Source organism: Budorcas taxicolor, chromosome 5 (genome assembly GCF_023091745.1).
Source record: "Budorcas taxicolor isolate Tak-1 chromosome 5, Takin1.1, whole genome shotgun sequence".
Lineage (NCBI taxonomy): Eukaryota > Metazoa > Chordata > Mammalia > Artiodactyla > Bovidae > Budorcas > Budorcas taxicolor.
The window spans coordinates 37,804,490-37,828,935 of NC_068914.1; positions in this window are offsets into that span (position 1 = coordinate 37,804,490).

Genomic DNA, 24,446 nt, shown 5'->3' on the forward strand with positions numbered 1-24,446 from the left:
TTTAATTAATTTTTTGAACCTGTTCTTTCTTTTTTAATTTGAACTTTTATTTATTTATTTTTGCACATACACTTTCCTTTTTAAATTTTAACTTCTTTATTTATTCCAAGGGCTTCCCTGATAGGTCAGTTGGTAAAGAATCTGCCTGTAATGCAGGAGACCCCAGTTTGATTCCTGGGTTGGGGAGATCCACTGGAGATGGGATAGGCTACCAAAAACAGGCTCTTTCTAATCCTTGTGAAGACATTGCAGGGTAGGTGTTACTAACTTCAGAGGAGGTGGGGGCAGAAGGAGCTGTTTCAGGAGGAGGAAGTAATCAGCTGGCTCAAATGATGCCAGGTCACCTAAGATGAGGATTGAGATTCAGCCCAGCTCCATGCAGCCCCAACATACTGTGCGTTGTTTAGTCCCTCGGAATTTGACTAATGACAGAAGCTGAAGGCTGAAATAAACTAACAAAAATCACAAACCCCAATCCATAGACTAGATACTTAACATTAGGTTTCACTAAACCACCGCAGTTCTCCTCAGACACAGCTGGGCTCCCTTCAAGTTCTCACCACCTGACGTGCTTCCCACCCCACAGCAGGTGCCCTCCTGAAAACAGAATGAAAAAGCAATTATTCCAGAGATTATTATATCATAAATGCCCCAGAGGACCTTCAAGGAAGCCTTTTGCAAACCTCCCCCCACTTTTTAAAGAGAACCGTCGCTCTCTAATTTCTCTGTTTTATAATACAAGGTGTGTAGATAATGAGTGGAGTTTGCCTGCCCTGGGGTTTGACCTATATTAGAACACCCCTGAGCAGCCCAGCACATGGTACTGGAGGAGAAATTCTCAAGGAAGCCGGAAGGAGAGGTGGGTTCAGCAGGTGTGACCAGTGGAAGTGACCCTCAGAAAGGAGGGAATCTAGGTCAGCCTTGGTTCTGGACTTGGCCACAAATCACGGATCACATTTTGCTCATCTGTTAAGTGGGAATAACTGTGATTCCCATTACATGTACCTCACAGAGAAAGGATCTGGTTAAGATGTTGTGAAGGCCTTTGGTCAAGTGGAAAACACATGTGTAAATGCCACTGAGTGCTGAGCACCACGCCTGGCACAGCATAGGGTGCAAATCATTGGAAATTGTTCTCAACTCTTCTTGTGCATTTTGCATGAAAATATGAAAAGCAAGAAAAATCTGAAACATGCTGGGAAGGGGTGAGGGGTGGTGAGTGCATCCTGTGAGTCTATGCTTATCCACCACTGGGAGACTGGCTATTGGTCCAGGTCCTGTTCTCCGGAGGATGGGCTTAGAATTTCTGTAGATGGTGCTCACAAATGTGGATTTCTCCCTTGCCTACCAGCATAGCTCCAATTAAAGTTTCTAATTCACCAGTCTTCTCATCCAAGGATGCTAAGGGAATTCACTGCTCTACCAGAGAGGCAAAGTGTTCATTCAGCATCACATTGCCATCACCACCAGCACTGCTGTGGCCATTAGGATGGTTGGCAAGGCAACAAGTTGGTGTCACTAAAGGGCCTCACCATTAGTCCTCTTGATGCCTCTTCATGATGCAGAGTTCTGGAACCAAAAAATGAACTCTGGAGGAGCTTGCTTCATCAGATCTGCCTCAGGCTGTTCCTTCTTTATCCCTTTCCCATTTGTTCTACTGTCTGGGGGTGATGCCTGCCTCTGAAGGAAATTCAGTGACATTCCTAGGTAGTCCAAAACCTGCATGAGCATCAGCGGTTCCCTTTGCTTTTCCCTATGGCCCTTTCTCCCTGCCATTTAGGTCCTGTGCATTTGTAGAATTTTCCTTCTCCTCTGCCCAGCTTTGGATCACTCATTCATTAGCTCTTGTTCCAGGCGAGGTATGTGGTCTTGCTACTCACCTCCCTGCTTCATTAGATATGACCGCTTACCCCCCGCCCCAATAGCCACACTCACCTTCTTCCGCTGGAGCTGAAAGTGGACTGGGCACATGGCTGTCTAGTTAAAGACCCCATTGCCTAGGATCTCTTGCATCATAAGAGGGTCATAGGATTCATTCCTGTAAATGGAGCTTGTGCTAAAGTGGGAGGTGCCATTTCCAGGCCTTTGTGGGGAGAGATTTGTGTCTCTCATTCTTCTGCTCCCCCCACTTCCTTACCCCTTGTTGGAAGGTGGGCCTAGTGATGAACCATCTTGGACTAAATGGATGAGGACAGCATCCTAGATGGAAGGTACCTGGGTCTCTACATCAGAGCTCTGGACTTCTTTATACATACACAGAAATGTGAGAAAGACAGGAAGTTCCAGCTTATTTGAACCCTACTAATTTGAGGTTCTGTTAGAACCGAAGAACCTTTCTTCTCTTTGACTGACATATGGGACTATAGGTTCCCTGGGGACAGAGAGCATACTTTGCTCACTGTTGGTTCATTGGGGCTGGCACAAGGGCTTGGCACATCATATATGCTCAATAAATTGTTGAAAGTATGGAGGATTTATTGTTCTACTCAGCATCCTGACTTCTGCTTTCTAAAGACTGAGAGGCTCTTGACCACTTTCTCACTTGGAAGAAGGCAGCCTCTGTCATGGGCCAAGTATGTAACATCCCCAGGAAATGAAAAGTCAGAGGAAGACCCCCCATCCAGCTGAAGGGCTCTTTGGGGGTGTGAGCCTTAATCAAACTGAAAGATGTCACTTTCTTCTCTGCTGGGGATCCGGTTGATCCCTCACTCCCTGGGGCCCATGTGTCTTCTCAGCTCCCTAGGGATGATGCCTCATCCATGCAGGAGGCCCTTTTGACAGAGAGTGCCAGCAGAGGTAGGGTGCCCCTCAGGTAGACCTGTGAGGGTCGAAACACCCACAAGGGCCCTATGGATTTTTCAAAGCTCTGACCCTTCCAGGGGACAGCAATCCAGAGTTCTGGCCTCTCTCAGCCTATGGTTTCATTTTTAAAGAACATTTTATTATTTTAATTCATTAATTAATTTCTGGCTGGGCTGGGCCTTCGCTGCTGCCTGTGAGCTTTCTTTAGGCACAGGCTTCTCATTGCGGTGGCTTCTCCTGTAGAGCACTGGCTCTGGAGCTTCGGTAGCTGTAACTCGCAGGCTCTAGGGCACCTGGGCTCAGCAGCTGTGGCGCATGGGCTTAGCTGCTTTGCAGCTTGTGGAATCTTCCTGGACCAGGGATTGAAACTGTGTCCCCCGTACTGGCCAGCAGATTCTTAACCACTGGAGCACCAGGGAAGTCCAGCTGGTGGTTCTTTTTGATCCACTGAATGAGTGTGACCCCAGTTGCCTGCTCTTCAGGATTTTCCTGCCTTGAGCCTTTACCTCTGACCGGTGCAGCACACAAACACTAGCCGTATACCCCAATCCCAGATTAGAGGGACCATGAGTAACATTTTCAGCCTCTGCAGACTACCCCAGGCTATAGTGATAGTCCTTTGACATCAGGGCCATGGATCCTGTCCCCACTGCATGAATCCTGCCCTCCTCTCTTCATCCCACACTTAATCTGTCGTAGCTTTCTTCTGTGTCACTTCCTTGTCTTATCCAGAATGGGTCTTCCTCCAACATGCTCCCAAGCATTCTTGCTGCTCTGTTTCCTCTCTTAGTGGCCAGGTCTGTGATCTGGTCACTTGCCTTGGTGCCTGGCTCTCGGAATTTTCTCACTAAATATTTGTTGAACAAAGGAGGAGACACGTAAGTGTCCTTCTCGCTTAGCATGACCTTAATGCTATTCTTTTTATGTGGCCAGTCCATGGCCTTGAGCCCCCAGTGAGGTTTCCAGTCCTTATTAGTGGTAAAAAATATTGTTAGACTCTTGATGATTGCCTTGTTTGCTGATCCATCACCTACTCCAGTCCCCGATCCCTCTGCTGATCCCTGGCACCATATTGCTGCTCCTGCTTCTGTGCCTCCCAGGGCACAGAAATCCAGAGTTCTGGCCTCTCTCAGCCTTCAGTTTCCTTTTGTAAAAATAGTTAATTTATTTATTTTAGTTAATTAATTTCTGGCTGGGCTGGGTCTTCGTTGCTGCGTGTGGACTTTCTTTAGTTACAATGAGCGGGGGCTACTCTCTCCTTGTGGTGTATGGGCTTCTCCCTGTGGTGGCTTCTCTTGTTGCAGAGCATGGGCTCCACTTTTGGGCTGGGAGGCGGAAGCAATTGAATAGTTTGTTCGCATCTACTTAAAACTGCTCTTTCAGCTCCATGATCTCAAGGAGCTGTGGGCAGAACCGACCCAAGGATCAAACCGGCCTCTCTTGTGTCTCCCGCATTGACAGGTGTATTCTTTACCACTGTGCCATCTGGGAATCCCATATATATTAATGCATTGCATTTATTAAGGTGTCTCTCTAACAAATTAGCTAAACTCTTGGGAATGAAAAGTCATGCCTCAGAGTTCATGGACCCCCAACATCTGATTCACTGGACTCTTCTATATTTTTATTTTTAACATAAAGTAATACTGTCATCATGCTTTCATCTGCAAAATTACAGATCCTGGAGCATTACACATGGGTCATGCTGTGGGTTGTCTTTCTACAGGGTTGATGGATTTGCCTGGATCTGGCCCTTCCATCGCATTGTCTTGCTAGAGACCAGTGGCTCATCTTTGAGGCAGATGGTCAGGGTTAAGGGTGGAATCTGAGGCCATGAGGCAGAGAGAAATTAACTGCTCCCTTCACATGGGGATTGAACCCCTGACCTTCACCTCATTAGCACGGCACTCCAACATAGCAATTCCCAACCTCAATTTTATATCACCCTGGGGTGTTTCCACTTATCTCAAGAGGGAGCTGTGGAATTCCCTAAACAAGATTAATTTTAATTTGCTTTCATTTAGACATTAAATATGAACTACATAGACTACTTTGCAAGACTGCAGGAGAATGGCCTATATTAAAAAATCAAGCCACCAAGATGCGCTGGTACCCCAACACACTGAAACACCCTCTCTAACCCACTGAGCCAGTCTGGGGAGGCATGTTAGCAACAGACACAGAAGGCTTTTAGATTACGGGGGGACATTTATCCCAATCCTATTGAACAACTGCATTCCACAGGGACAGTTTCATGGGGTCATCTAGGAGCTCTCTGACTTTACCTAATGGCCACAGCTCAGCTCCTATCCATCCGGGCCCTCATTTTCTCTTCCTAGAGACTCTGATGCTTTGCACAATCTTAGGAAGAATTCCTGAGAATTCTTTCTTTGCTACAGGAACAATTTGTGATTTACTAAGATAATAAATTGGGCTTTGTTGTCGGGGCTTTTTCCTGGGTCAGTACACAAGATTTATCACCTCCATGCCCTCCTGGGCCCAAAGTGTTCCAGTACCTTCTGGCCACCGGCTTGTTTTGGAGGTGAGTGGGATCTCAGCAGGCCCTTTGCAGGGTAGGCTGGCAGCCTAAGTATAATGCAGTGGAAGAAACAGTGGGCATTACTTATTTAATAAGTATCTTTAAAACTCTTCCTGGTAGTCTATTGATAACTGCCATAGGCATTTATTAAAGTGTAAAAATTATAGCTCCTTATAAGGTCTGTGTACTTTGTAACTTATAAAGGGCTTTTACATACATTATCTTATTTGTTTATTCTGTACACATCTGAGAAGAATTGCTATCTTTGTTTTATTTTTATTTTTTTTATTTTTGCTATCTTCATTTTATTGATGCACAAACAGATTCAGAAAATTTAAGTGACTTGCCCAAGGTCACATGGCTAATAAATCTTGGATGCAAGACCAGGTCCCATGGCTTCTCCTATTCTGTATCCTTTTCACTATATTGCTCTTATCTCAGTTTGCTTTTGGCAGGAAAGGGTCCACTGCTGCTAAATCACTTCAGTTGTGTCTGACTTTGTGCAACCCCATAGACGGCAGCCCACCAGGCTCCCCCGTCCCTGGGATTTTCCAGGCAAGAACACTGGAGTGGGTTGCCATTTCCTTCTCCAATGCATGAAAGTGAAAAGTGAAAGGGAAGTCACTCAGTTGGGTCTGACTCTTCGGGACCCCATGGACTGCAGCCCACCAGGCTCCTCTGTCCATGGGATTTTCCAGGCAAGAGTACTGGAGTGGGGTGCAATTGCCTTCTCTGAGGAAAGGGTCTAGTATCTCCATTTTGCAGAAGAACAAATGGACACCAAGATGTAGTTACACTTTTGGGCTCCTGCCTCTCTGTCTTCCAATGGTATTATGTCCCTTCCCTGTAGAAGGACAGATAATTCTTTTGCACTAATTTCTGCTCTCGGAACCCAAAATCTCCATGGTCACTGTCACTACCACGATGGTCATATGGCTCCCAGTGTGGCTGGGGCGTCCAATGGAGGCTTACACTGGCTACTTTCGGGTTGGAAGGAAGAAGCAATTGAATAGTTATTTCACATCTGCTTAAAACTGCTCTTTCAACGCCATGATCTCAGGAAGCTGTGGGCAGAACCCTCTCCTTCTCAGTCCTTGAAAGGATGGGCTTTTTGTTCTAGATCTTTCTTGCAGTCACTTTCTGTGAAATTCTGCTCATACAGTGAGCTTGGAGAACACGTTCCCGATTGGGCCCTTGGACACACAGCTTCCCCCTAAATGACTAATTTCTCCAAGACTCTTTTTAGATAAATGCATGGCTACCACCCATGCTCCCCACCTGGAGGAGAGTTTGAGCTCTTCTGAACATCTCCATTCATTATCCAGACTTTGATAGGAACTTAACAATATAGTACAAAACTATCATTTAAAAACTTCCCAGTATCTACATTCTTTTCCTAGGTTGAAGGAGTTCACTGTGGGGCCCATAACAGCCTGGGCAAAAGCGTAGTACCAAGCTTGGCCCAACCTGAGTGAGTGAGAGATGACCCCACTAGGATGTCGGCTCCACAAAGGCAGAGAGTTTTGCCTTTTGGGTTCATGTCTGAAACCCCATTTCCAGAACAGTGTCAGCCTCCTACAAGATTATTTATTCAGTGAATAAACTAATGATGCAAACAAAGATGATGAGATTAGAACTGGCCAAAGTGGTGGAGGCAGTCTAGCCATCCCAGCTATGTTCCTTAAAGGCATTAGACTGTTTCTACTTCCTGGATCCCTTGATTTAAGGCCGTTTACTAAGCCTGTTCCTCTAACCTTCCCAGTAATTCCATTTTCCCCTTAAGTTATCCAGAGTTGGTTTCTAAGGCATGTAACCAAGAAACCTGATGATGTAAATGGGAGGTTGATTAACCATGTATAAACATTTTATCTAACTTAGCTTGTAAATTTATGGACGGCACCATATCTCATGGGTGAAAGGAATGGCAACCCACTCCCGTATTCTTGCCTGAAAATCCCATGGACAGAGAAGCCTGGCAGGCAACAGTCCAAGGGGTCGAAAAGAGTCGGACACAACTGAGCAACTTCACTTCACCTTCACTTCACCTTATCTCATTGTCCTATAGAATGGTGCTTTGCAAATAATGACAAGGCATGTTTGCAGATGGTGATGAGGATGCTCCCATATAATTTTCAAGGCCAGGCCTCCAAGAGGCTGGGTGTCTGAGGACTGTCTTCCCTATGAGCACATGTGTGCACAGTTCCACCTTCACACATGCATGCATTTCTCATTTCTGAGACACCATTTGGGTAATGCCGTGGGCTCACTGAAACCGGAAGAGATTCAAGGCCATGGGCCAGCTACACCACGGAAACCCCACACTCAGCCAAACATTCTCATTGGCAAATCAAACCTGAAAGCTGTCACCAAATTCTGCTCCCTGGCAGTCCCAATGCAACCATGAGCTGAGAGACAAAAGAAGTAGAAACCCAAGAGAGATCCCCAATGTGTTTTTTTGAGCAATCAGCAGACTGCACAGAGGGTCAGCATAGACACCGGCAGAGAAGAACATTCTCCTGGCAGGACTCCATCTCCAAATTAGGCGCCACTTCAGAGAATCTCAGCCTCGTACCTTATGGGATTTAATTTTTTTTTAAAGATCTAACATTTGTTCTTAGTTATTCTTAATAAAACTCTTTCTGAGTGTATCATCATTTCTGTACTCACTCACTAACTTGATCTTATTTTGCTTCATTCAATGAAACCCTTGTCATCTGTCTGCTGGGCCCTTTCTCTGGCCCATTTGATGCTAAGAGCCCTGGAAAGCAGGTAAAGTCTTCTCAACTGTGCATGTGAAAGATGAAGAAACCCAATTAGTTAGAGCCATCTCCCACAGCTCATCGATACCAAAACTGAGACTAAGACTCAGATGTTCTCAGTCTTTTTAAAAATTAAAGTGTAGTTGGTTTACAATGTCGTTTTAGTTTCTGGTGCACAGTAAAGTGATTTGATCATATGTGTACATGTGTTTGTGCATGCTAAGTTGCTTCAGTCGAGTCCAACTCTTTGTGACCCTATGGACTGCAGCCCGCCAGGCTCCTCTGATCATGGAGATTCTCCAGGCAAGAATACTGGAGTGGGTTGCCATGCCCTCCTCCAGGAGATCTTCCAGCAGGTTCTTTACCACTAGCAGCACCTGGTATATATTATTTTTTATATTCTTTTCCATTATGATTTATTGCAGGATATTGGATATATTTTCCTGTGCTATACCTACACTGCATATTAAAAAGCAGAGACATTACTTTGTCAACAAAGGTCTGTCTAGTCAAGGCTATGGTTTTTCCAGTGGTCATGTATGGATGTGAGAGTTGGACAATAAAGAAAGCTGAACGCAGAAGAATTGATGCTTTTGAACTGTGGTGTTGGAGAAGACTCTTGAGAGTCCCTTTGACTGCAAGGAGATCCAACCAGTCCATTCTAAAGGAGATCAGTCCTGGGTGTTCACTGGAAGGACTGATGTTGAAGCTGAAACTTCAATACTTTGGCCACCTGATGTGAAAAGCTGACTCATTTGAAAAGACCCTGGTGCTGGGAAAGACTGAGGGCAGGAGAAGGGGACGACAGAGGATGAGATGGTTGGTTGGCACCACCGACTCGATGGACATGGGTTTGGGTGGACTCCGGGAGTTGGTGATGGACAGGGAGGCCTGGCGTGCTGCGGTCCATGGGGTCGTAAAAAGTCGGACACGACTGAGCTACTGAACTGAACTGATACAGTAAAACCTTGTCATTTATGTGTTTTCTAACACATCTTTGGACTTCCCTGGTGGCTCAGATGGTAAAGCGTCTGTCTACAATGCGGGAGACCCGGGTTCAATCCCTGGATTGGGAAGATCCCCTGGAGAAGGAAATGGCAATCCACTCCAGTACTATTGCCTGGAAAATCCCATGGACAGAGGAGCCTAGTAGGCTACAGTCCATGGGGTCGCAAAGAGTCGGACACGATGTTTATCCCAAACTCTTAATTTATCTAATTTGTCCCTCCTCCTCCTTCCCTTTTGGTAACCATAAGTTTGTTTCCTAAGTCTGTGAGTCTGCTTCTGTTTTTTAAATAAGTTCATTTGTATCATTTTTTGTTTGTTTTTAGATTCCACATATAAGTGATATCATAGGACATCTGTCTTTCTCAGTCTGGCATTTCACTGAGTGTGATCATCTCTAGGTCCGTCCATTTTTGTTGCAAATGGCATTATTTCCTTCTATTTTATGGCTATTGTGTATGTATGTACCACTTCAGCTAGTCTATTACTAACTCTCAATTATGAGTTAGTAATAATAATCAATTATCATAATAATCAATTATGACAAATGATTATTGAGAAATACTGACAGGGAAAAGTACTCTTACCTGGCAGATCATGTTATTTTAGTTTGTAACTCTCAAGAAGCTATTTCAGATGGGTGTAGTGATTTTATAGGATGGCTTTGAGTTACCTCATGGTGTTACCAATAATTCTAAAATTCTTAACAACAACAACAAAAATATATTTTCGTTTGAATTCTGTAACATGTCGTGTAACTGGATTTCCTTCAGTTAGGAAGTGAAACTGTAGTAGAGGACATTGTCTCAGCATCGTGGGTGTGTAGGTAAGGCTCACGGCTACAAAGTTCCTGACTGGGGCCTGCACCAGAGGAGAGGTTTGATAACTTGGGGTGGACAGAGCTTGGAACTACCGTTAGGAGAGCTTATTCCACAGAAAAGAGGAACTTGGGAATAAAGGGGGGGCGGTTATCCAAAGTGGGAAGTTAACAGAAAAGGTTCCAGGTTGAAAGACTGATTTCCCAATTCGAATGATCATCAGAATCCCTTGGGGCTCTTTCTACAACTATAGATTTCCAGGTCTTCTTCCTTAACGATTTTATTCAGTGAGTCCAGGTTGAGGCCGAGGAATATGCATTTTCAGCAGAACTCCCCAGTGATCTTTTTCTACTCAAGGAAGATTTGGTAGACCCTGATTTGAAGGTGTTGCCTCTCAAACTGAAAAAGCAACTAGACAAAGCCAGGTCTCAGAGAGAGGGGTCTGCCTCAAAAGGCAGGAACCAAGACAATGTGAACCTGTTAGAAAACAGGAATTGGCCAAAAGCAGGTGTAGTCTGTATTTCATGATCTCCCGTGAGTTTCAGAAATAGCCGAGTCTGCAGTTCCCTGTTCTCAAGCAGGATGAGTGGTCTGTGTGCTCCAGGCCGTCGCAGCACCCGCATTATTATGGAGGTACTCCACTGAACCATTCCCTTAGAACTCCCCATCACCCAAGTCCCAGGCTGGGCATTCCTTGGACTCTCCCTTCTCAGGGACCGACAGTCTGCAAGGGCTGCTGCCTAGTCTCCCTCTCTCTTTCATTCAAGTCTCAGCTCTACAGACTTCCTCTGGAGCAAATGACTACATTTCTGTGTCTCGGGTCCTCCTGGAGACCTGGCTCTGGGCCTCCTGTGGGGAAGCCAGGGGCTTGAGCTTGTCTGGGATGACAGAAGCTTAATCTCCATCCTCATCCTGACCACACCCACAAGCAGCTAATCCCTCTGTAGGTGTGAGGACCACCAGCCTGGAAAATGCCCAGGTTTAGTGCTGACTAGTGTGCCCAGGAAGGGAACTGGCTGCTTTGGGAAGCAGTTAAACCCAGATAATCCCAGAAGTAAACAACGAAATGGCTGAAATCCTTTAGAGTGATAACAAAGCAGCTACTGTTTATTCAGCTCATCCTCTGCTGTCCTTTTCACATACATTATTTCATTGGTATCTCAGAGTAATCCTTTGAGATGGTTGTTATATACCCATTTTCTAAGTGAGGACAGAAACACAACACAGCTAAGCAACTTGCTACCGTCACACAGCTAGTAAATAATTTTTTTAAGACTGAAGTCTAATGGACATAAAAAACACTGTACTGTGCTACTTAATAGATTATCACAAATGTAAATTCGTCTGTACTACCATCACCCAAAACAAGCGCTAGAATATTACTGGCATCAGAAAAATCCCTCCACGCCCTCCCTCTCTAATAGTCACCTCTTCCCCAGTGATAACCATTTTTGTCACCAAACATTAGATTCTGGCCTGTTGATTTTGTAAAACTGTGATTGTACGTCATGCATTCTTTATATCTGGCTTCCCCTCCGCCCCCCGACCCCACTCAGAATTTTGTCTGCAAATTTGATATAATGTTGTTAAGGCTACAAGTAGTTTTCTCATTTTTAATGCTTTATGAGTTTCCTTAGTATTAATCTATCACAATTTATTTATACATTCATCTGCTGCTGGTCTTTGGATAGATTTTAATTTGGGCCTATTACAACTAATGCTCCTTGGAACATTCTTGTATATGTTTTTTGGTGTATACAATTCTGTGGGATACGTACCAAGGAATGGAATTGCTGGGTCATAAGGTGTGCTTATGTTCAGCTTTAGTAGAGGCTGAGAAATAGTTTTGCAATGCGCCTGTACCAGTTCACACTTCTAACAAATTCTGGTGAGAGTCTGGGGGTGAGTGGGGAGGGAACCGTATTCTCACTAACAATTGATAATGCTGGTCTTTTTTATTTTTGCCATTCTGGTGAATGTATTTTAGCTTGTATTTCCCTGATGACTAATAAAATAGAATATTTTTTCAAATATTATTGGTCATTTGAATACCTATTGCCTGTTTGAGTCTTTTGTTCATTTTTCTGTTGGGTTGTGTGTCTTTCTTAATGATATGTAAGAGTTTTGGGTATTTTCTGGATATGAGTCCTTTGTCAGTCAAATGAACTGCAAATATCTTTTTGTCTGTGGGTTTCCTCTCACTATTTTTTTTTTTTTTTGATGACAAGAAGGTCCAGATTTTAACGTAGTCTAATTTCTTAACATTCCTTTTTGGATTCTACTTTCTGTTTCTGTTACATAAAAAAATACAGATGAAATGATTACATATGTAGAAAATACAAAATAATCTGTAAAAAAAAAAAAAAGGCCAGAATTAACAAATAAATCAAGCAAAATTGGTGTTTTTAATCCAACAACATTGCTTGATTTATTTAGTAATTCTGACAGTTTTCCTACAAACTATTTTGTGCTTTTTATATATGTAATCTTAGGGTCTATAAATGATGCCAGTTTAATTAAGATTTTTTCTAATTCTTAAAATTTTATTTATTTGTCCTGCTTTATTGCAAAGGCTAGGACTCCCAGTATAATAATGAATAGAAATAAAGATAGGGATCATCCTTCTTTTATTCTCAGTATTGGAGAAAAGTATTTATACTTGAACATTAAGCATGATATTTACTAGAGATATTTTTGTAGCTACTCCATCATATTAAGCTGCTGCTACTGCTGCTAAGTCGCTTCAGTCATGTCTGACTCTGTGCAACCCCATAGACGGCAGCTCACCAGGCTCTGCTGTCCTTGGGATTCTCCAGGCAAGAACACTGGAGTGGGTTGCCATTTCCTTCTCCAATGCATGAAAGTGAACAGTGAAAGTGAAGTCGCTCAGTCGTGTCTGACTCTTTGCGACTCCATGGACTGTAGTCTACCAGGCTCCTCCATCCATGGGATTTTCCAGGCAAGAGGACTGGAGTGGGGTGCCATTGCCTTCTCCATCATATTAAGCTATTGCCCTTCTATTCCTAGTTTCTTAAGACAGTTCTTTTTTCCCTTTTATTATCACTAGGGGTTTCATTTTATCAAATGATTTTTTTTCTGAATCTATTGAGTTGATAAATTATTTTCTGTTTCATTTTGTTAATTACAAATTACCATTAATTGACTTTTGAACATTGAGATGGTCTTTCATTTCTGAAATAAAGCCTACCTTGTTGTGATGTATTATTTTTTCATGTATTGGTAGATCCAGTTTGATGATATTTTGTTTAGTATTAGCACCCATCTTCAGGAGAATGAGATGGCCCATAATTTTCTTTCCCTGTCAGATTTTGACATTCAGGTAATATTGTTCTCAAAAATGAGTTGAGAAGCCACTTGTTTTCTATTCTTTGGAATAGTTTGTGTAAGATTAATGTTATTTCGTCCTCAAGTGTTTGGAAGACTTCACTGGTGAAGCCATCTGGTCCTGGAGTTTTCCTTGTAGAAAGATTTTTCATTGTGGATTTCATTTATTTAATAGATATAAGACAGTGAACTGGTTCAGAACAGCCTCTTATTTAATAGGTGTATGCTATATTGTGATGTCTTCTTTTTCATTCCTGATATTGATTATTTGTGCCTCTTTCTTTTTTTTTAAAGAAATCAGTCTTATCGGGAGCTTATCAACTTTATTAGTCTTTTTTAAAATAAAATTTTTGACTTTGTGGGTTTTGTTTTATTATTGTTTTCTACTTCATTAATTCCTGCTGTTGACTATTTCCACCGTTGTATTATCTTAGGGTTTAATTTGTTATTCTTTTACTAAAATCTTAATATAGAAACTTGGTTCATTGCTTCTTTATCCATTCTTCTCTAATGCATTTAAGACTACAGATTTCTCTTTAGTGCACTTTGGGTACATCCCATAAGTTTTGATGTGTTTCAGTTTTATTATCTTTTCATTAAAATAGTTTCTCATTTCCATTCATGATTTCTTTGTTGACTCGTGGATTATTCAGAAATGTATTGCTTTGCTTTACATCGCACTGATTCAATCAAGGACTGAGCTTTTGAAAGATGATTCAAACTTTCTGCAGGCTGGTATCTTTCTGGATTGTGCTTTTTCAAGGAGTCTCAGCTGCAAGTCTGAGGTTTTCAACCTGGCCCTCCCCTCTTGTGGGACCCTGAATTCCTTTTTTTTTTTCTGTCACCCCAGCCCCATAGATTCCTAGAAACTGCTCAAATTTTCAGATATTGCTTAGGAATTGACAAATCCCAAGGAAAAAAGTGGCTGAGACTCCTCTCTCAGATCATGCATTCTTTTTGGGATCTTGGCTCCTTAGTTTGTAATGCCCTGGTGATTTTTCAGTGGCTTGAAGAAGATTGGAAAAAAAAAAATGTGTCTTGTCCGTATTTTCCAGTATTTTCTGCAAGAGGGTAGTCTGTGATGAGTCAGTCTGCCATTATCACCAGGGAAGATGCCCTGGAGGCAGGATTTAGGTGTTGGTCCCCACTTGCCCAGATTCGGAGTTGAGGCTGCCTCCTGGCAGCTGGAGGAGCAGGGGGAGAGGGCAAATGTGGAGTTCAAAGGCAACGTTAAGCCATCCTTGCTGTCCAGCTCTCTCCTTTATCTTCCTCATTACTATTGATCTAGTCCTTTGGATTAAGCGTTGCCATTTATTGAACATCAATTTTTATTTATTTATTTTTTTTATTGAAGGATACTTGCTTTACAGAATCTTGTTGTTTTCTGTCAAACCGCAACATGAATCAGCCATAGGTATACATATATCCCCTCCCTTTTGAACCTCCCTCCCAACTCCATCCCCATCCCATCCCTCTAGGTTGATTCAGAGCCCCTGCTTGGGTTTCCTGAGCCATACAGCAAATTCCCATTGGCTCTCTATTTTACATATGGTAATGTAAGTTTCCATGTTTTTCTTTCCACACATCTCACCCTCTCCTCCCCTCTCCCCATGTCTATTCTCTATGTCTGTTTCTTCATTGCTGCCCTGTAAGTAAATTCTTCCGTACTGTTTTTCTAGATTATGTATATATGCATTAGTACACGATATTTATCTTTCTCTTTCTGACTTACTTCACTCTGTATAATAGGTTCTGTGTTCATCCACCTCATGAGAACTGACTCAAAGGCATTCCTTTTAACGACTGAGTAATAGTCCATTGTGTGTATGTACCACAGCTTCTTTATTCATTCATCTGTCAATGGACATCTAGGTTGCTTCCATGTTCTAGCTTTTGTAAATAGTGCTGCAATGAACAATAGGTTACATGTGTCTTTTTCAGTTTGGTTTCCTCATGGTATATGCCCTGAGGTGGGATGAACATCAGTTTTAAAATGTACTAAATACAAATTTTCTAATGTCTTAACAGAATTCATCTTTTCTGGTTACTTCCTTTCTGATGTTTCTTCACAGGGCCTCTGTTATGTCTTTCCAACACTCATCCTTTCCTGGCCTGAAATCAATATGAAAAGGAAACCAAAGCAGAATTAAATTGTCCTGGAACTTTTTGTCTCCCTTGGTAGACTTGGCTGGCCTTTGAGTGGAATCTTCTGTACAGCTCCAGAAGTCACTGTTCTTAAGGATTTCCCACAGGGTTTCTTTTCTGTCAATGTGAATGCCAGGACTGACCACAGCACCCTTTTTCCTTTGGCTGCCAGGAAGCCCAGAATGTAGAGTGAAACTTATGGTTCAAGGTTGGCAGCTACATCAGTGCACTGAGACTGAACATGACTTTTCCCCTCTGGCTGCACTTTCACCTCTCATTTCTTTTTTGCCTTGCTCTGAATTTTCTTTATTTCTCTATATTTGTCATGTGATTGTTTCTCTCAATGTGTCTTTATATGAAACTTGAGTTACTTCAATTCTGTCAATCTCTTCTGTCAAACTTTGAGTCTTTATTTGTGTTTAAAATTTTTCCCATATGGAGACATTTGGAAGAGAGTGGAATGGATTTTAGAGAAATAAAAATGTGGGCAGGACTGCAATTTCTAGAATTTATGGTGATTTTTTGTGACTTTTTGCCATGTATATTTTAAAAGCTTTCACTATATCTATTGCTTTATAGGAAAAACACTTATAAAAATATTTATTTATTTGGTTGTGTGGGTCTTAGGACTTCCCAGTGGCTCAGCAGTAAAGAATCTACTTACAATGTGGGAGCTGCAGGAGAAGCGGGTTTGATGTCTGAGTTGGGAAGATCCCCAGGTGGAGGGCAGGGTAACCCATTCCAGTATTCTTACCTGGAGAATCCCATGGACAGAGGAGCCTGGCTGGCTACAGTCCATAGGGTCGCAAAGAGTCGGACAGGACTGAAGCAACTTAGCAAGGCACAGCATGGTCGGGTCTTAACTGCAGCACTTGGGATTTTCAATCATCATTGTGATATGAGGGGTCTTTTGGGCTTCCCCAGTGGTAAAGAATCCACCTGCAGTGCAGGAGATACAGGAGACATGGTTTCAATCCCTGGGTTGGGAAGTTCCCCTGGAGGAGGAAATGGCAACCCACTACAGTATTCTTAAGTAGAAAATTCTATGGATACAGAAGCCTGGTGGATTTTAGCCCATGGGGTTGCAAAGAGTCAGACATGATTGATGCGACTGACATGCACTTGAGGGATCTTTAGTTACAGCACATGAGATCTAGTTCCCCTACCGGGGATTGAACCCAGACTCCCTGCCTTGGGAGCTCGGAGTCTTAGCCACTGGACCAGGGAAGTCCCTGGAAAGACAATTTCCAAAATTAAAATTAATAAATTATGTTCTTTTATTAACCAGGAGTAAAAGTAGATGACAAATCTGGCTATCCTGTCCACTGAGCATGAAAATTTCAAAATCAATTTTTCAAATACATGGTTAAATGAAAGAATTTACCCATCAGAAACAGAAACTATAATGGTATTGCTCATTTTTGCAACAGAACAATCTGGAAATAAGTTTTTCCTTTTCCCCAAATAACACATTCATGTAACTAAAATGTAACTAATGTAATTATAGGGACTAATCCATTGCGTTTGCTAGGTACTGGAATATTTATTGTATTTTCTGTTTTTTTGGATAGACATGACCATCTACAGAAAAGGTCAGAAAAATACTATCCGCTTTTCTTTTCTAACCATTACTGTTGTTGCATTTATGATTATTAATGACAGTGACGTTGTCATATTGGAGCAAGGGTGAGGCAATGTCCTCTCTGGCAGTCAGTTCACAGGTGTGCCACCAGGCACCCAGTAAGGGCTGGAGAAATAGTTGGTAATCTGAGTTCTGGTGTCTTAATGCCTGTCCTGCAATGCGGTCAGCATTCTGCTTTCTCAAGGAGCAGGCAGTTCTCTGCACACGTTTCCTCAGGCTGATGCTTTTAAATTTCATCTGTACTGGCCTTTGTTATTGAGTTCAATGTCCTCGCGAGTCCCCTCAGGGCCTGGCCAGGGCAGGCTCTGTGCAAGATGCTTTCTGTGTGTCATCTCCCAGCCATGGAGCTCCACTCAGCTGCCTGGACCCCAGGCTCAGCCCAGCCCCTTCTTACTGTGTGGTCTTAAAGCAGGTCACCTCTCTGTACCTCTCTCGGTCAAACCCAGATAATAATACTTCCCAAATAAAGAAAGGGTTTTCTTTAAGCCCTTTGAGCTCCTCGGATGGACTGCACCATGGAAATGCCCAGTGCGGCCTGGGGACGGGTTGCTGCCACCATGTGATTAGGTAATTTGAGATGATGCTCATTACCCTTTGTCTGGACTGAATGCAAGGCTGCACAAAGCGCTGAGGAATCTCCGTTACACCGAAACCCCGCCATAACCTGGGATTGTCTTACACTCTCATAAAGCACACCAGAAAAGAGCAGCCGTGTCAACTAACCCAGTCCTCAGTTCACACTCTCATTTGATTTCTTCTGCTGACTACAAGACCAGTAAGTAAGACGTGACCCAGTTACAGGTGGCGGTGGTGGGAGCAAAACCGATGTTCCCAGCCCACTGAGCTGGGGGAGGGGCAGCTTCGGAGGAGGAGGCAAGCCAGACTGGGCAGGGCTGGGCCTTTTCCTTTGCTTTTTCAATAAGCAATCCTATAGGCAACTCCTACAAGGTGCTGAGAACTATGTTAGGTATGTCCTTCTATTCTAAAACCTCCAGACAACTGTATTAAAACCTATTAATATTCTAAAGACAAAAACAAACAAAAACCCATCCACTCAACTTTATGTATTTTTTATCATAATGAAAGCCTACCCATTTGGGTCCAGAAGCCTAAGCCTGAAATTTTGGCCTGGGGCCTCCTCGATGATCCCGAGGCTTTGAGACCACACAGCTTGGGTCTGCAAACTGCAAAGGGGAGGCTTACTTTTCTCATTCTGAGCCAGCCCTCCATAAGTGTCCCTGCAGCCAGATGCAGCCTCCCTCCTCACACAGCCTTGGCTGGATCTCTCCGAGCCTGACAAACTTTTACCCAGAACCCTCTGATCCTGGTTTGACTAATGAAATTCAGATCCCACTGGGATCACTCATCTGGCTGCTGTATTGCAGGCCATCAAAGGTACAGTCTTATGTTTTCTTTTGAGCTGGTTATGAACCAGGTAAGAGCAGGGTTGGGAGAAGGGGTTGTAAGGGACCCTGGAATCAGAGAAGATGAAGCGAGTATCTTTCTGGCTTGGGATTCTCCAGGCACATTTATGCAAGTACGTGAATGTGCTCAGTCGTGTCTGACTCTTTGTGACCCCATGGATTGAAGCCCACCAGGCTCCTGTGTCCATGGGATTTTCCAGGCAAGAATACTAGAGTGGGCTGCCATTTCCCCCTCCAGGTGATGTTCCCAACCCAGGGATCAAACTTGTGTCTCTTGCATCTCCTGCATTGAAAGTGGATTCTCTACCAATAAGCCTCCGGGGAAGCCCTAGGCAAGTATGGTGTGCTTGAAAAGAGGGGAACAGATTGCTGAGGCATTGCTCTTGAAGAAAGAAAAGGGAGGTCCCCTAGGATGGGCTACTGGTGTTAGACCCCCTGTGGCCCCCAGAAGCAGGAGCCCCAGAGATCCCAGGTGAGAAGACATCTCTCCTGAGTGGTGAGGAATCTATTGTGTCAAGTGCTGGGAAACATGCTTAGTTGAACTGACACTGTATTGCAGTGTGTGTGTGTGTGTATGTGATCCGTTGTTATGGAAACCATGGAAAGAAGAGAAGCAAAACGCTTTGGATGAGCGCGACACTCCTCTGGAGCCTGTGTGCTGATTGGCTGGGCCCTCTAGACGAGGTTGCACGTTATTCGGGAAATTGTTGTTGCCCAGAGAGCCCTGGGCTGACTTGCTCCCTTTGGAGCTGATGTTTAGGGAAGGGTGAAAGCAGCTGGTTTATGGAAGCATCAAACAATGTGAGCTGTGGAACCCTCCAAATCCCAAATGTTCCTTGCCAAGAGCAAGGAACTCTAGGTTTCCAACTCATCTGTGTTTCAAAAGCAATTTCACTTAAATGGCTTATTCCTCTGACTTCTAATCCTTGGGAAGCTGTAAATTGCAGGCAATAAAGAGGGCTCCTCCAGATTCATTCAGTAAGTGTGCTATGAGCTAGACACGGGGCTGACATGGCTTGCCATCAGGGTGTGACAGACCGAAGTCAGACATCTGTTCCCCTGCAAAGAAACCAATGTGCAGGTGTGGGCCTCTGCAATCCACTGGTCAAGGTCTCAAGGCACATAACTTTGCAACTTTCTATTTCTAACTGAGCTGGCATTGTTACCCAGGATACATCATTGCTGTGCGGGGCCTGGGACTGTGTGGCATTTTATCTTACCATCTTCGAGGAAGCTGCGGAGGCTCCGTCTGTAAATGTTTCTTGAAGGAATGCTTGAATGAATGAATGAACAGTCTCATTGTGTTGGTCATTAGCCAATGCAGTAGTTTCCTGCCAGCCCGGCAATTTCCACAGGGAGTCTCTGCAGATTCCTTGCAAAGAACGTGGTGCTGAAAGAGGCTTATCATGTCGACCTCTATCAGCCTGTGTCTTGTCCAGACTCTAGGAGTTCTATGAGAGAGCAGGGGGGAGAAAAGGGTGAAAAAAAAAAAAAACCTAAAGAGAAAGAAAAAAAACAACAAACAACACTGTAGGAAGATTCTGCTGCCTCCAGACCTTAGGAAAACCGCTGGGCTAATTCATTCGCTATGGTGACTGTTTCATCTGCAGGCCTGGCGCTGCCTGTTGTAGCTCAGTCCGTGAGGCCTCCCTTTCAAGTCAGCCCGCTACTTGGCGCTCCTGACTGACAATATGGGGGGCAGATGTGGCACCCTCTTGGAGCACACTTGTTGGTGGGCCACAAAATCCAAAGGCAAACCCTCACAAAATCTAACCACCGTATTTTTTTTTTTCAGGTTTCCAGATCCAAGTGCCCATCTGGTTCCCTCCTTAGGATTCTAAGACATCCGGGCGCCTGCGCTGGAAGAGACTTGCCGATGCGGAGTGCCTGTTATACCCTTGAGTTGTGCTAAGCCCTTTCCCGGATGCTGTCTCATAGCCCTCACAAAACCCTGCCAGGGTGGAATTATTATTATTCCTCTTCTAAAAATGAGAAAACAGAAGCTCACAGAGGCTGAGTTACTTGGCCACAGTCACAGAGATGGGAAGTGGCAGTTCCTGAATTTGTATCAGGACAGTGACATCACCAAGGGATGGTTTGGGAGGGTTTCTGTCCGGCTATCATCCAAAACCCTCCCCGGCACAAATAAACATATGATCTAAGTGATGAGAATGCAGGGGACAAAATCAAACTTTGATATGTCTTGCCTTGCCAGCCACCTCCCTTTCAATGAGACTGCTCCCCAAGCCCTATCTAGAGTCCACGCTGAATTAAGATCTGTCTGGCTCCAAACCCATCTTCTTCCCAACATAACCAGGATGCCAGATCTTTTAGATTCCTACCAAGAAGGCTTTTGTTTTCTTGAAAACTTTACCCAGAAGAGCCAATCAATCAGTGGAGGATTCTCTTAATGGAGCCTGGTTCCCACATTTCACTAGCTTGCCCATTAAATGCTTCCCAGGGTACCTGATACATTGCTTCCTGATGGGTTAGCATCACTGGTGTGAGAAAGCACCCAGCTAATGGTGTGGATTAGAGTTTCAATTTTCTTTGAAACATCCACTGGCCAAAATTAGTTGCAACTAATTTTATGTCAGTCTCTAAATGTAGACGCCAGGGATATTTCATGTGGCTGTCCACCCCACCCTGCATGTGTGAAATGGACCCAGGATTAAGGTCAGCCATGATCTTGTATTCCAGAAGGAAATTAGTTTTCAGAGACGAAATATTCACAAGTGAACATCGTGTTCCAGATCTGCTAGAAAATACAGAAACAAGCTAAGATTCCAGGATTTCAGAATCGTAAACAGGTAGAAATGTTTCTACCATCTCTGCTCCTTCCTCCAGGGAGGTTCTACCCAAGATTGCTGATAAATGACACTCAGCTCTCCTTATAAACTGCACAGCGTTTGTACACGTGGAACTCTACTTTGACCCACAAGTATTATTGTTCCATTTTATAGATGAGAAATTGGAGGCACCAGGAGAATAAAGCCAGTAAGTAATAGACGTGACAAGCTCAGATCCGATGTCACACCCAGCTCTCTTTCCATCAAACGCAAAGTCATTTATTTCACTACCCAGGTTCTCCCTAAAAGGACAAAGGGTAGATCTGATTTTTGCAGAGCCTCGTTAGTTTCATGGTCCTGGAAGGTTGCTTTTGTCTGACCAGACCTGGTGCTTCAGAGTTTAGCTTGGCGATCAGATACCACCCCTCTCTCTAGGTGTGGGCATAGTTTCTAGAGAAGAGGCAGCAATTTCTAGGGACTTGTGTGCCAGGTCATCTGAAGGTACCTGGTCAACTGCTGTTCGATGGGGCTGTGGGAGGAGGAGAAGAGAGAGCTGATGCCTGGACTGAGTGATTATCTCCGTCAGCTTCTGAATTACCAGCATCCTCAGTCATCCATTGGTCCAAGAGAAGGTGGCAGTCTGTGAGGTGCCACTGAGCAAGTGGGGAGCCTCCCAGACCAGCTGGCTTTCTGCTGAAGCTGTGAGCTACTTGGAGCATCATCTCAGGAGGCATCAGTGCAGCCAGGGAGCTTCCTGAGCCACCCAGTGGGCTGCTCTCAATGTGGACCCACTCCAGGTAGGGGCCTCTCCGGGGCTGGTGGCAGCAGCTGCTAGGACAGGAGCTGAATTAGGCTGCATGCTGGGTAGGGCAGGGTTTGTCTCCTCTCTGCATGCCATTCTTGACCAGCTGAGAGACAGGGTGCAGTCTGCCATCTCAGAGGCTGGCCGCAGGGAGCTACCTGAAGGTAAGCAGTAGCCCCAGGTGCAGAGACTCCATGGCACCCCAAGGTTGTGAGAGGCCCCCGCTTCCCGCACTTTTGACTGCTCAGGCAGAGACCCCTGGAGACTCTCTTCTTTGGCTACAGCTCTGCTCCTCAAACTAGCACCCCTTCCTCCTCCCAGCCCACGGTGTGCTCTTCTGATTTCAAAACACTTTCACTTCTAGGACTCCATGTTCAATGAGTGCTCAAATATTCCGCGAGTCAATGAACCAGTAACTCAGATCATACCCATACACCTCTGTGGCTGGGGTACGATTATCTTCATTTTTCTGAGGCAGGTGGTGGGCTCCTGGTCTTACAGGCTGCAAGCTGCAGATAGGAATCAAACTGAGATTTCTGCTTTCTAATTACACTGCGCTTCCCCCAACCCGCCCCCAACCGCCATCTACCAGGTATCAGCTCAAAGTCTCATTGGCTCTGCAAGGAAAAGGTGCATTCTTGGCCATCCCGCCCGAGATGTGCCTCAAGTCAGAATACACAGAGGCTGGTGAAATAGCCTCGGGAAACGGCAGGGACTCCCAGGAACGCTCCTGGTGGGTCCTGTGAGAGTGAAGCCTGGCTCGGCTCATCAGAGCTGGGATAGAAGGTCACCAGCTAAAGGCAGGGGACTGGCTGTAGCACCAGCTGCAGGTTGCCAGAGGCACATCTAGGGACCTGGAATTGTCCCTGGGTGTTACCTAGAACCATTCCAGGGGCTCCAGGTGGGCTCTTAGGAAGTGCCGTGCTCTTTAGTGTGGGTCTCAACGTCTGGATCAGCATCCCTCCCTTGCTCCTTGCCAGCCCTCTTCTGTTTGCAGTTGGAAACCCTGCCACAGCTCACTGCAAGCAGCACTTCTGTGCCCAGTGGGGCAGGGGCACAGGGTTTGGGGTGGTTTGCTTTCCCAACTTTTTGCGATTCATTTGCGTGGAGCAAGAGGGTCTTGGCAGGTCCTCTCCATGGTGGAGAGAAAGTCTTTACTGGGAGGGAAGCCAGTTTAGAAACCTGACCCGTCTTGTTCACCGGTCCTTCCCCTCTGCCAAAGGGAGGCTGTTGACATCTTTAGATTCCTCTTTCTTTGCTTTGCAAGATGTCCTGTTTTTATTTAGCTTGGTGTCCAGATCCGGTGCATGGGCCCGGGAGTCAGCAGTGTTCCCACCACGGGTCAGTCTAAGTGTTCAAAGCCCAGCATCATCACATGTGAACTTTGTTTAACCTGCCTCAGTTTCCTCATTGTAAAACAAGGGTAAGGACAGCATGGAGCTTGCTAGGTTGTCACAAGGATTAAATGAGTTAGCTCACATGAAGCTCTTAAAACACTGCCTGAGGGATTTCCTGGTGCGCCTGTGGTTTAGACTTCACCTTCCAGTACAGGGGCTGCAGGTTCAGTTCCTGGTGTGGGAACTAAGATCCCACATGCCTCATGGCCAAGAAAACCAGAACACAAGACAGAAACAATGTTGTAACAAGTTGACTAAAGACTGAAAAATAGTCTACATCAAAAAATAAAACATAAAACACTGCCATACCACTTACTCTGACCAGCTTGGCTTCTCTTTTGGTTGGTGTCCATTTGCATGATTATTTGACATTTGAAATTGTCAGATTTCCTGACAGCCAGGCAGGCCGATTTACCTGTAGGGTATAGATTCTGTGTCTTTTCCTCTTTCTAGAACTGAGTGATGTCCCCCAAGTTTGCCCTTCCCGGGTGAACGTAGCATCTTAACTGCCTGCTAGAGAGAGGCGTTTAGGAAACTGATTCCTGAGACCCTCACAGACACCTGTGGTTTGCAATTGCCTGCAGGAGTAGATGTAGTCACTTGCTGGTTGTCTCAGGCTATCTCATGGCTCCCTGAAGCCATCCTGTGTGCTGCCTAGGTGGAAGGTCAGGGTGCCTACTGCCCTGCATGGGATATTTCCTGGGGGAAATCCAGAGCTCCCTGGCTTCCCCACTCTTTTGGCATCACGTGCAGCCACTGCTGGCGAGTCAGTCCCTGGAGCCTGTGCTCAGTTGTCCCTGGCCCCTCATCCAGACCAAGGTGGGCTGTCCTTTATTTTATTTATTTTTGATGGTGCTGCGTGGCATCTGGGATCTCAGTTCCCTGACGAGGGATTAAATCCATGCCCCCGGCAGGGGAAGTGTGGAGTCTTAACTGCTGGACCACCAGTGAAGTCCTTGGGCCTTTCTTTAAAGAACAA